Source organism: Lemur catta, chromosome 1 (assembly GCF_020740605.2).
Source record: "Lemur catta isolate mLemCat1 chromosome 1, mLemCat1.pri, whole genome shotgun sequence".
In the NCBI taxonomy this organism is placed as follows: Eukaryota; Metazoa; Chordata; class Mammalia; order Primates; family Lemuridae; genus Lemur; species Lemur catta.
Window position 1 is genome coordinate 94291812 of NC_059128.1, and position 12414 is coordinate 94304225.

Sequence of the window (12414 nt, forward strand, 5' to 3'; positions counted from 1 at the left end):
TGCAGTTCAAACTTCCTCTGAGGCAGGAAACCCAAAACCTCATTTACCTTCTCAGAAAAGGGAGGGAAGATCCCATGAATCAGTGAATGAATGAATGTATGAATGAATAATAATAAATAAATGGCTGTTACTCTTTCCACAACAGCAAAACCCAACGTCTCAATTTTTCTGCCACACCTTATTGGCTATCTAATACAAAACAAAACGTTGTTCTGGAGGGCTCTATCTGTATGATGCCCACTTTTCTTACAACTAACAGAAAAATCATTCAAAGTTGCTGAAGGAAAATGAAGAATATATTAAAATGACCCAAGGACAGGAGTATTGTGTTCTCGCTGTAAAGAATGGGAGTTAGGACTGGGACAGCTGCTCTGACCTCACCTCTTTTGTTTTGCACATGCTCCCTTCTCCTTTCTCTGCAAAACACCTCTCCCTGTTTCTCTGTTCCCATGGCAAAAAGCAGCCATCCTGTGGCTCCCAAGTCTATGTCGTCTCAGTTCAAGAGACAGCAGAAATTCACTAGAATCTCTCAAGGCCAAAATTTCCAGATGAACGAATCTGATTGTGTCACCCCTGGAGGTTGCAGACATCCCTTCTACCCATACCTGATGGGCTAGAACTCATTCATAAGGCTAGACCTAGCTATAGGGAGGCTGGGTTGTGTGGTTTCTAATGGGTGGTCACAGGCTCTGTGGGATTTGTTACCAAAAGGAAGAAGGGTTAGATGGCTACTGGAGACAGCTGCCTCTGCCACAGCCACAGTGCATATCAAATGCCTAGTTATTTAAGACAAAGATGAGTATGGCATCTCCTGGAAATAAGGCCAAGGACACATGATAGACCTAGCTCATGCAGGGAACTGTAACCTGTAAAGAAAGAGAAACTGACACCAACAGGAAACAGACTTGATACCTTCTTTATATAGTACAGAGTCACCAAAATGGGATTCCCAGATCAAAGGCTATGTGTATTTTAAATTTTTTTTAAATTCATATGGCCAGAATACTTTCCCACAGATTGTAATAATTCCTATTTCTATAAGCTGAGTATAAGGGTACCTTTTCCCCTAGTCTTACAAGCACTGTATGTTTTATCAGTCTTTCAAGTTTTACCAGTCTGAAGGATAAAAAAAAATGATACCTCATAGGCTGAGGCAGGAGGATCATTTGAGCCCAGGAGTTCGATGGCACCACTATGATGACACCACTGCACTCTAGCCTGGGAAACAGAACGAGACCCTGTCTTCAAAAAAAAAAAAAAATGGTACCTCACTGTTCAAACATGCATTTCTTCAACTACAAGTCAGTTTGTATTTTATCTAAAAGCAGGGTATTTCCTGTTTCTGGCTTTGGTCAGGGCCTCAGGACACACCAATCAGTAATATTCTGTCAGCCCACCTCAGTTTACAAGGCCTGACGCACAATTCTACCTCTTTGCCACAGCAGCTGCACCACTCCCTACACACTGGTAGAGCCCTTCTGGAAAACAATTGGCCGAAATGAATCATTGTCCTCACCTTTAACCCACCAAGCCCTCTGCTGGGAATCTATTTTACAGAAATAACCTATAGAGAAAACTATGTACACAAAGATGTTTATTACAGTATTATTTATAATAGAAGAATTTTTAAACCAATCGAAGTACCCAACAATATTCAACAAAGGTTAGTCAAGCTATAGTATGCTGCAATCCTAAATCCATTAAAATGGTAATTATGAAGACTATGGAGTGATACACAAATAACTCATGATATAAAATATAAGGCCTTGGAGAAGAGTGTGAAAGAAAAGGGAAAAAAATTTAAAATAAATAAATAAATAAATAAAAGGCCAGGTGTGCTGGCTCACACCTGTAATCCCAGCACTTTCAGAGGCCAAAGTGAGAGGATCACTTGAGACAGAAGTTCAAGACCAGCCTGAGCAAGAGCAAGACTCTACAAAAAATAGAAAAATTAGCCAGACATGGTGGCAAACACCTGTAGTCCCAGCTACTTGGAAGGCTGAGGCAGGAGGATCCCTTGAGCCCAGGAATTTGAGGTTACAGTGAGCTATGATGAGGCCACTGTACTCCAGCCTGGGTGACAGAGTGAGACTCTGTCTCAAAAAAATATAGATAGATAGATAGATAAGTGAGGTATGCATATGTTAATTAGCTCAATGTAGCCCATCCACAATGTATGCATATTTTAAAACACCATGTTGTAGGCCAGGCGCGGTGGCTCACGCCTGTAATCCTAGCACTCTGGGAGGCCGAGGAGGGTGGATCGCTCGAGGTCAGGAGTTTGAGACCAGCCTGAGCGAGACCCTGTCTCTACTAAAAATAGAAATAAAAATTATCTGGACAACTAAAAATATATATACAAAAAATTAGCCAGGCATGGTAGCGCATGCCTGTAGTCCCAGCTACTCGGGAGGCTAAGGCAGAAGGATCGCTTGAGCCCAGGAGTTTGAGGTTGCTGTGAGCTAGGCTGACGCCACGGCACTCATTCTAGCCCGGGGAACAGAGCAAGACTCTGTCTCGAAAAAAAAAAACAAAACAAAACAAAAAAAAACCCTCATGTTGTACATGATAAATATATGCAATTTTTATGAATTAAAAATAATTTTTTTTAAATAAAGTAAAATATGAATACAGAATGGCTCCTATTTTTGCATGCCCAACATCCCTTTTAATTAAAAAAATTTTTTTCTTTTTAAAATTTTCATTCTATTCCTTTTACTTTTTATAGATTTTTTTCTTTTCTTTTTTCTGACAAAAATGCCATTCAGAAAACACCCCTTTTAAAGGAACTGCATCTCCCCCTGGTTGTATGGCAATCACAGTGCTCCTCCTAATCCCTGCCTGCAGGAGTGGGCATATGATACAAGCCTGGACAGTTATGATATCCTGTCCCCTCTGGTTTGTCCAAGGGCTAAGCAAGTGATATTGATATGTGGACGCTTTGTCTTCTTTGGGGATCAAGAGTTGTAAGGATCACAGAAGCCTCACCATGTTGTTAGCCATTCTTCCCACCATTTAAAGAGAGCCCCCTCGGCCGGGCGCGGTGGCTCACGCCTGTAATCCTAGCTCTGGGAGGCCGAGGCGGGTGGATTGCTCGAGGTCAGGAGTTCGAGACCAGCCTGAGCAAGAGTGAGACCCCGTCTCTACTAAAAATAGAAAGAAATTATCTGGCCAACTAAAAATATATATACAAAAAATTAGCCGGGCATGGTGGCTCATGCCTGTAGTCCCAGCTACTCGGGAGGCTGAGGCAGTAGGATCGCTTAAGCCCAGGAGTCTGAGGTTGCTGTGAGCCAGGCTGATGCCACGGCACTCACTCTAGCCCGGGCAACAGAGCGAGACTCTGTGTCAAAAAAAAAAACAAAAACAAAAAAAACAAAAAGAGAGCCCCCTGGATAATGAAGCCACACAAAGGAAAGCAGAGCCAAGGCCTGGAGAGACACAAGGCCCTAACATCATTTGAGCACATGAATCCAGCTATTCCAAAGCCAGATCACTTTCTAGTTATTAAACCAACAAATTTCTTTTTCACTTAAGCTACATTGAGTTGAGTTTTGGTTACTTGTAACCAAGAGTCCTAACTAACACTATATGTATACGAAAAAAAATTACAAGGAAATGCACAAAGGAATTATTGTGTTGGAGTACAGACATTATGGGAGTTTTTCCTCTATATTTTTAAATCCTGTTTGTAATAGTATATTATTTTTATAATTTCAAAGAATTCATTTAACAGAGAAAAGGGGCCTTTCCTGGGGCCCACTGCAGCTGAAAAGGATCATATTTCAGGGTCCATGAGTATATAGATTTGGGGCTCAGAAAAGGTTTTACACACAACCAACAACCGAGAGGCTGAGATGCAAACTTAGATCTGCCTCCTGCGAAGCCAATGGTGCAAATCAATCCTCTTCCTCATGCAAAGGGGAATTGTCATGGTCATAAGTATAAAGAAAATGTATGATCAACCCACTGTATTGGATAATACACTGTTGTATATTATCAAACAGTTTAGAAAATTAATTTTTGTTACATATTATTCACTTCAATTGTATTATATATTATATTCATCCTCTAGTGCCATAAACAATTACCATAGATTTAGTAGTTTAAGACAACAACAATTTATTATCTTATATTTCTGGAGGTCAGAAGTCAAAAATGGGTCTCACTGAGCTAAAATCAAATTGTTGGCTGGGCTGTGTTTCTTCTGGAGGCTCTAAGGCAGAATCTGTTTCCTTTTCAGTTTCTAGCAGTTGCCTGCACTCCTTGGCTCATGGCTGCTTCCTCCATCCTCAAAACCAGCAGTATAACACATTCCAGTCTCTCTCTGACCCTCACCCTCTGCTTTCTTGCCTTTTGTAAGGACCCTTGTGATTACATTGGGCCCACCTGGGTAATCCAAGCTGGTCTCCCCACCTCAAAATCCTGAACTTAATCACATCTGTTAAGTTCCCTTTGCCATGTAAGGTAACATATTCACAGGTTCCAGCGACTAGGACATAGAGACCTTTGAGGGGTCATTATTCTGCCTCCCACACAAGTTATATAACTACAAAATTAAAAACATGGAACATGTACAAAAAAATTAACTGACAATTTCTCTATCACCCTAATCCAATCATTAATAATATCTTTCTTAAGTCATTCAGATCTTTTTTCCTATTTACTATTGTTCACATTAAATATAATTATATTATTAAGTATATTTATATTATATATTTTATATATTATATAATTCATATATATTTTATATATTATATAATTCATATATATTATATTTTTATTATATATTATATTATTTTGTATCTGTCTTCTTCACAAGCCTTTTCCTATGCTGCTACCTGGTCTTTATGATACTCATTAGCAATGTCTGCGTAATATTCCACTGAGAGGGTATGTTGACATTTATTTAACCAACTCCCTATTGTTAGACCTTTAGGTTGACATTTAGGAGGTTTCCATCTTTTCACTCTTACACACAATGAGACTATGAACAAACATACACATATGGCTCTTTCTAAATTTGTAGATTATTTGTTTAGGATAGATTCTCAGAGGTGGAATTACCAAGCCTAAAGAAATAAACACTTTGACATGAATAGCCAAACTACATTCCCAAAGGTTACAGTGATTTCACTGCCACCTGTGATGAAAGAGAATGATTATTTCACTGCACCCCATCAATTGTTGTCGCTTCAGGGAAGTGAACTTCAAAGCCCTTGCCAAATGTCACTTGAGTCATTTTCTATATCCTGTTTGTACTCAGGAAACTTGCCCCTAGTTATCACATCTGAGAGAGACCTGAATGTCATAATTTCTCAGGTATGTTTTCACCAGGCGTAACTGAATTAGCCAGGCAACTAATTCAACCATTTTGTCCAAAGACATAGGAAGTTAGAAACCAGCTTCCCAGCAACTATTTTTATTTTAATTTTATTTAATTTTATTTATTGTATGGTTTAGGAGGATAAACAGAACGATCCTCACTACAACACCAGTGGAGCACATCTGGAGCATGTCAACATGTCTTCCTTGTTCCTTACAGCCATGCCAGCTGACCCCACCTGGCAGACCCTCAGGGTGCCCACCCCCCTGAGCTCTGGAGGGAAGAGGGGCCTGACCTCCCAGTCCTAGCCCAGCATGCAGTCTCAGGCTGCTGTGACTACATAGAAAGGTAAAGCCAAGTTGGCATCTAGATTTGTGGCTGCCTCTGGTCTTAAGTTAAAACTACATTCTGAAAGGAACATCACAATGATACTAACAGTTACCAACATCTACTAATGAATTGCTAAAGTTCAGGCAGTGTGCTAAGTACTACATATGGATCATCTCATTCCTCCTCACAAGAACTCTAGAAGGTATCTGCTATTAAAATTATTCTTCAAATAAGGAAACTGAGGCTCAGAGAAGTTAAGGAACTTGTCCAAAACCACACAGCTAACAAGTGGCAAAGCCAGGATGTGAGGCCAGACTTTGTCTGATTCCAGAGGAGGATCCTGAACCACAATGTTAGGTGGTGTTGCATGCTAAAAATATCTGCAACATATTGTTTTAGTGTGTTACTCATCAAAACCCAGAGTCTTAGGGAAAAGCAACAATGTGCTTTTCTGTACATTCAAAGGAAAGAAGCAGAGGGGACCTCTAAACAATAGCGAGTCTTTGGGAAAGAATCACAGAAATGAGGGGGAGGCATTTGTACCTTGCCCGCACATATTTTTGCAGATTTTCTCAACTGGAAAATACCATGAGGAAATGGATGTGTAACTGGGGACAGGGTTGGTTTGTCTCCCAGAGCAGAAGGCCGGCACCTTGAATTCTGGGCTCTGTCCTGTCTCTGCATTTCCCCAGCATCCCCGCAACTCCAAGCCTCAACCTACTCCCAGCAGCACAGAGGGAAGGTCTTGGCTGGGGATTCTGAGTCGTGGTCCCTTAGCCAGGAGGCTGCACCCGCAGACACAGACACTCCAGCAGAGATACTGAGTGGGTGCATGCAGATGTTATCCTCCTCAGCCTCCGGATCCCTTAGAGCAGGCTGCAGAAGTCAATTCTAAACAGCAGTTTAAGGTTGTGACTTCCACCCTCTCATCTTTCTAATCCTATTCTTCCTCATTGCTGTTGCTGTCTCTGTTAATCCTTCCTGGGGCACTTCCTCTGCTCTTCGGCCATGGATATTGTTGCTGTAAGTAGTAATAGGAGTATTAGTAATAGTAGCAGCAGCAGCAGATGCAGTAGTATTAGCAATAAGAGTAGTAACAGTACTAGTAGTGATGGCGGAGATGGTGGTAGGAGTAAGAATAACTACCACTATCTATTGAACCCTTCCTATGTTCCAGGCGCTATGCCGAATGCTTTATCTGCATTATTTTATTTCATCTTCACAAGTACCCTGGGTAAGGTGGGTATAATCCTCCCATTTTACAAATGAGATAGCGTGTAACCCAGCAGAGCTGGGGTCTGAGTCAAGAATGTCTGCCCCCAACGTGCACACTCTCAACTTCCATGTGCACTCCCTCCTTATGGGAACTGGATTTTTTGCCAACTACCAGGCTGTATGTAGTTGTCGTGGGAACTGATCATAAATCATCTGCATTAGTTTCTTAATTTGATAACAAATTACCACAAATGTGGTGGCTTAAAACAACAATACAGTCATGCAGGTCAGAAGCCTGAAAATGGGTCTTATGGGGCTAAAGTCAAGGTGCCAGCAGGGCTGCAGTCTCTCCAGCACTGTGGGGAAATCTACTTCCTTGCCTTTTCCAGCTTCTAGAGGCCACTTGCATGCTTTGGCTCATGGCCGCTTCCTCTGTCTTTTCAAAGCATATCACTCCAACCTCTGCTTCTGTCATCCCATCTTTTTCCCTGACCCTTCTCCCTTCCTTTTGTGAGGATCTTTGTGATTATATCGGGTTTACCTGGATAATCCAGGATAATCTCCCCATCTCATGATTCTTTTTTTTTTTTTTTTTTTTTTGAGACAGAATCTCACTTTGTTGCCCAGGCTAGAGTGAGTGCCATGGCGTCAGCCTAGCTCACAGCAACCTCAAACTCCTGGGCTTAAGCAATCCTACTGCCTCAGCCTCCCAGGTGGCTGGGACTACAGGCATGCGCCACCATGCCCGGCTAATTTTTTGTATATAGATTTTTAGTTGTCCAGATAATTTATTTCTATTTTTAGTAGAGACAGGGTCTTGCTCAGCCTGGTCATGAACTCCTAACCTCGAGTGATCCACCCCCCTCGGCCTCCCAGAGGGCTAGGATTACAGGTGTGAGCCACCGCGCCCGGCCCCCATCTCATGATTCTTAACCATATCTGCAAGGTCCCTTTGGCAACATAAAGCAACAGATTCACAGATTCAAGGATCAAGATACGGACCTCTGTGGGGGGCCATTATTCTGTCTACCACATTCACAAGGCCAGTTTCCTCAACCCAAACGTCCACCTATGAGTTGATCATGGCGCTGGGGAGTGAGGCAGGAGGGAAGGCCCACTGAGTGCCACCTGCCTGCTCTGCCCTCAGACGCTCTCTCGCAGGGTCATGGAACCTAGGGACATGGGGTTGGTCTGCAGAAGGGTATGTCAAGAAGAGGGGGCCAGAAGGAAAAGAGCTGGCTGGTCACCCACACAATTCAGAGATGGGCAGAGTTAGAAGAGCGGAGAAGCCATTGGGTCCAGTTTACCACTGTAGGCTTTCCCACCACATTTGTGACAGACTCTTGATAGAATACCTCCTGGAGCAGAAATTGCACTCCTTTGCAGGACAGCCAGTTCCACTGCTACCAGCTCTAGTTGTTAAAACTTCATCCTAATCTCAGCCTACCTCCTCAGAAATGTGCCCATTTGTCCTAGCTCTACTGAGGCTGAACAGGCCCCCTCCCTCTTCTGGAGGGGAGGCTTTCAAGTGTAAATCAAAGACGCCAGCTGCACCCAAGGTGTGTTCTGCCACCCACCACTGCCACAACAACAGAGGATACTCTGGGTGCCTGTGGACAATACCACCCTGCTGCCTGCCACACACTAAAGAGTTCTTAAAGGCAGTACCTGGACAGGTATCAAGGAGCAGAATGGGTTCATCCTTGAAAGAGAAGGGCAGAGCAGATTTGGAAACTGAGCCAGATGCCCCAGGCTCCTCTCGTTATAGCAGCTGCCAGAATTATTAAAAAATATATCTATTGGTGTCCCTTGTCCCTATGCCCCGTAACTTTCTCCCACTGACCCTCTGGCCTAGGGGTAGAAGTGGTTTCCTGCTGCTGCTCTGCTGATGTCTGAGTTGTGTCACACTCCCCAGTGGCTTCTTGGTTCTTGCATCATTTGTGTGATGTTTACTAATATCTCTCTGTTTTAAATACTCAAAGTGGCATTTGTTTCCAGACTAGACATTACCCACATAGGCTCTATTACCTGTACTGTGTTGCCTATATCTGTTGCCTTTCGGCTGTCTTACTGTGCTAGAAGTCCTAAATTTCCTCCCTTAGATTAGGTATTGATTTTCCCATCTAACACCGTTGGTAGCTGATTTAGAAAATTCATTTTTTATTTCCCTCTTAGAATCCCTGGAAAGGAAGATATAGGTCTGTGAGATCCACAAAGTCCAAGGGTGGAGTCCAGTCAATATTTACTTGGACAACACCCCCCTGGTGCCTGCCACACACTAAACAGTTGTTAAAGGCAGTACCCTGGATGGGTGTCAAGGAGTAGAATTGGCTCACCCTTGAAAGAGAAGAGCAGAGCAGAGCAGATTTGGAAACTGAGTGAGATTCATTCATTTGACATTTATTGAGCACTGCTATTGTCTAGGCACTGTTGTAGGACCGGGGGATACAGCAGTGAACAAGGCAGTCTTTGCCCTGATGAAGTTTATATTCAAGTGGGGAGAGACAGGCAATGAACAAATATAAGCAAACAGATCTCCAGTATATCATATTGCGATGAGAGGTACAGAGAAAATGCACAGCTGGGCAAAGGGGTGAGGAGTACCCAAGAAGACACTGCTCTTTTATACAGGGTGACCCAGGAAGGTCCCTCTGGTGAGGTGACATTTGAGCAGTGGGCTGAGGGTACAGAAGGAGAAAGCTGTGTGGGTGGCTGAGATTACCCCAGATACAGGGAAGAGCACATACAAAAGCAGGTCCCGAGATGGAGTGGCCTTGATCTGTTCAAGAAACAGCAAGGAGACAAGGATGGTTGGAGCGGAGTGAATACTGGAGAGACGGACAGGAAATGAGGAAAGAGGAGGGGGTGGAGGGAAGAATCACATGGGGAAATGGAATTTGAGGTAAGGCTTTTACCCTGAGATGGCGCCCACTGGCAGGTTTTGAACAAATGAACCTGGTTTGGATTACATTTTTGAAAGATCACTCTGGCTGCTGCACTGAGAATAGATTAGAAGGGGCAAGAATGGAAGCAAGGAGACCTATATTAATAAGAAGCCAGGAGGCTAGAGCAATAACCCAGGGAGGGCTGAGGACCAGCTTGGGCCAGGGTGGAAGTGGTAGAGATGGTCATATGAGGTTGGATTCTGAATATATTTTACAAGTAGAGTCAATAGGACTTGCTGATATGGACTGAGAAAGAAGGGATCACAGGTGACTCTAGTTTTAGACGCAGGAAACCGGGAGGGTGCAGTTGCCATTTATTAAGATGGGGAGGACTGTGGGAAGAATGAGATTGGGAGGGAGGATCAGAAGTCTGGTTTTGGCCAGGTTGATTTGGAGCCACCTGTCTGCCAACCGTGTGGCTGTGCCAAGCAGGAGTTGGATATGAGTGAGTCTGGAATTGAGGGGAGAGCTCTGGGCTGGGGAAGCTAAGAGTTGTCAGAGGACAGATGGTATCTAAGGTCATGAGCCCCGATGAGATCACCCAGGGAGTGAGTGTAAGCAAGAGGAGGACAGGTCTGAGGACTGAGCCCTGAGCGATCCTGTGTTCAGAGGTCAGGAAAGTATGGAGGGGTGCTAAGAAGATAAGGGGTCAGGGGGTTGTGAGAGAGTGGGGGGGGGGAGGTTGTGCATGACCCTGTGGGTGACTGCAGTCATGTCCGTGTCTGTCCGTAGGTGCTGTACCTCTGGGTTTGTGTGGCAGAGGGAAGCCTGCAAGTGAAGTTTCAGGCATGCAGTGAGAGTTCAGTGACCTCCCCAAGCAGTGTCCATAAGCTCAATTCACTGGTCTTGCCAAAAAGCCTCTGTAGCTTGAGTTCAGTGCAGTCCCCAAGGAACGTCCTATTGGACCTGAGTTTAGCAGTGTCCCTGGACATCCTCACAGTCAACAGTCAGTACTTCTCCTGAGAAGCCTCCCTGCCTGGATTCAGTGAGTCCCCTGGGAGTTCTTGTAGCCTGAAGTTAGTGCATTTCCCAAAAAGGTTCCACAGCCTCAGTTCAGTCACTAAACTAGGCTGTCCTTAGAGCCTGGGTTCGAGCATTTCAGCAGGGTTCCTGCAGCCTGAGTCCAAAGCATGCTGACCCTCTTGCAGCCTGAATCCCTCTGTGTCTCACCCCCAGGAAAACCCTGTGCCCCCAGTCCCCATAACTCCAGGATCACCCTCGTGCTCAAAGGCACCAAGACCCAAGCTCATTACAACAGCTGAAGCCAGGAATCTTTTCCTTCAGGGGAGGGGAAGTTGGTTCTCTCTCTGCTGCTGCTGCTTACCTTGACAAAGCCTTCTGCCCCTTGCTGGCCGCCTTGGGTCCCATCTGCCAAGCCCTTCAGACACCCTCCATGGTGGCCACAGGGAGATCAGAGTGCAGACTCAGGATCATGGGAAAGAGGGATCTCAGGCAAGAAGGAGGCCAGATCTCCCTGGCATCTCTGTCTCTCTCCCGTTCTCTTCTTTCTTCTGGCTCTGCAGAATTGCTGAGAGCAATACCTGGTCACGCTCCCCGAATGGAGTCTGTAGTGGGTAGAAGGAACAGAGGGAAAGGATGGGGAGAAGAAGGCCAGGGGCCCCTAACCCAGGCCAGCATCTTTGCAAGCAGAGAGCAGAGCTCCCTGACTTTGGGAGTCCCTGATGTTAGAGAACTCCTTCACACTAGCCCCCAGGAAGTAAGTTTTGGGCTTGGAAGCTCAAGGGCTCTGGCCCTCAGTCTGCTACTGGGAGCAGAAAAACATTGATTTAAAAACTATCATCTGACTCCCCCAGTTGCAGGAAATTTATCCTGATATCAACAGAGACTCTTTGAATGGCTTTAAGCAGGTAAGGGCAAGGTCATACTGGGGTTTTAGAAGGAATCCACGAGCTGGTGCCCCGGGGAATGGGAGATCAAAAGCAGAAAGACCAATGAGGAAGTCGTTGCACTTGTCCATGCAAGAGATGAGGAGAGATTAGATTAGGGTAATAGCAAAATTGTTGGAGGAAGCAGAAGTCTAGGAGAGAATGTTTTAGGGGCAGAATGAACAGGTCTTGGGGATAGTTTGGGTATGTAGGGAGAGGGCAAGAATTCATTCAACAAACGCTTATCAGGCACCTCCTAAGCCAGATACAGTTGCAGGTGCTTGGAATATAGACGAAAAAAAAGTAAGAAAAAATCCCCGCCCTGGTGAAGTTCACATTCCAGGGAGGGACTCCCAGCTTTCTGCTTCTGGTGGCTGGGTGGAGGATGGGGCGTGTCACTGAGACAGGGACACGGAAAGAGAAGCTGGTTTGGAGTGGGGGAGATGCTGAGTTCCAATAGACATGGTTCGTTTGAGGTGCCCGTGGGATGACCAGAAAGGGTGGCCAGGCAGGAGCTCAGATGAGAAGTCTGGCCTGGCAAGAGGTACAGATGTAGCAGTTGTCACGCATGACTGGCTCGGGATCCAAGGGAGATGGGGAGGCTGCCCAGGACAAGCAAGCACAGTGCGAAGAGAGACTGAACTCTGAGGAAACCCAGCATTCAAGGGAAGGGCAGAGCAAGGGAAGCAGAGGGGTGGTGAGCTGGGAGAAC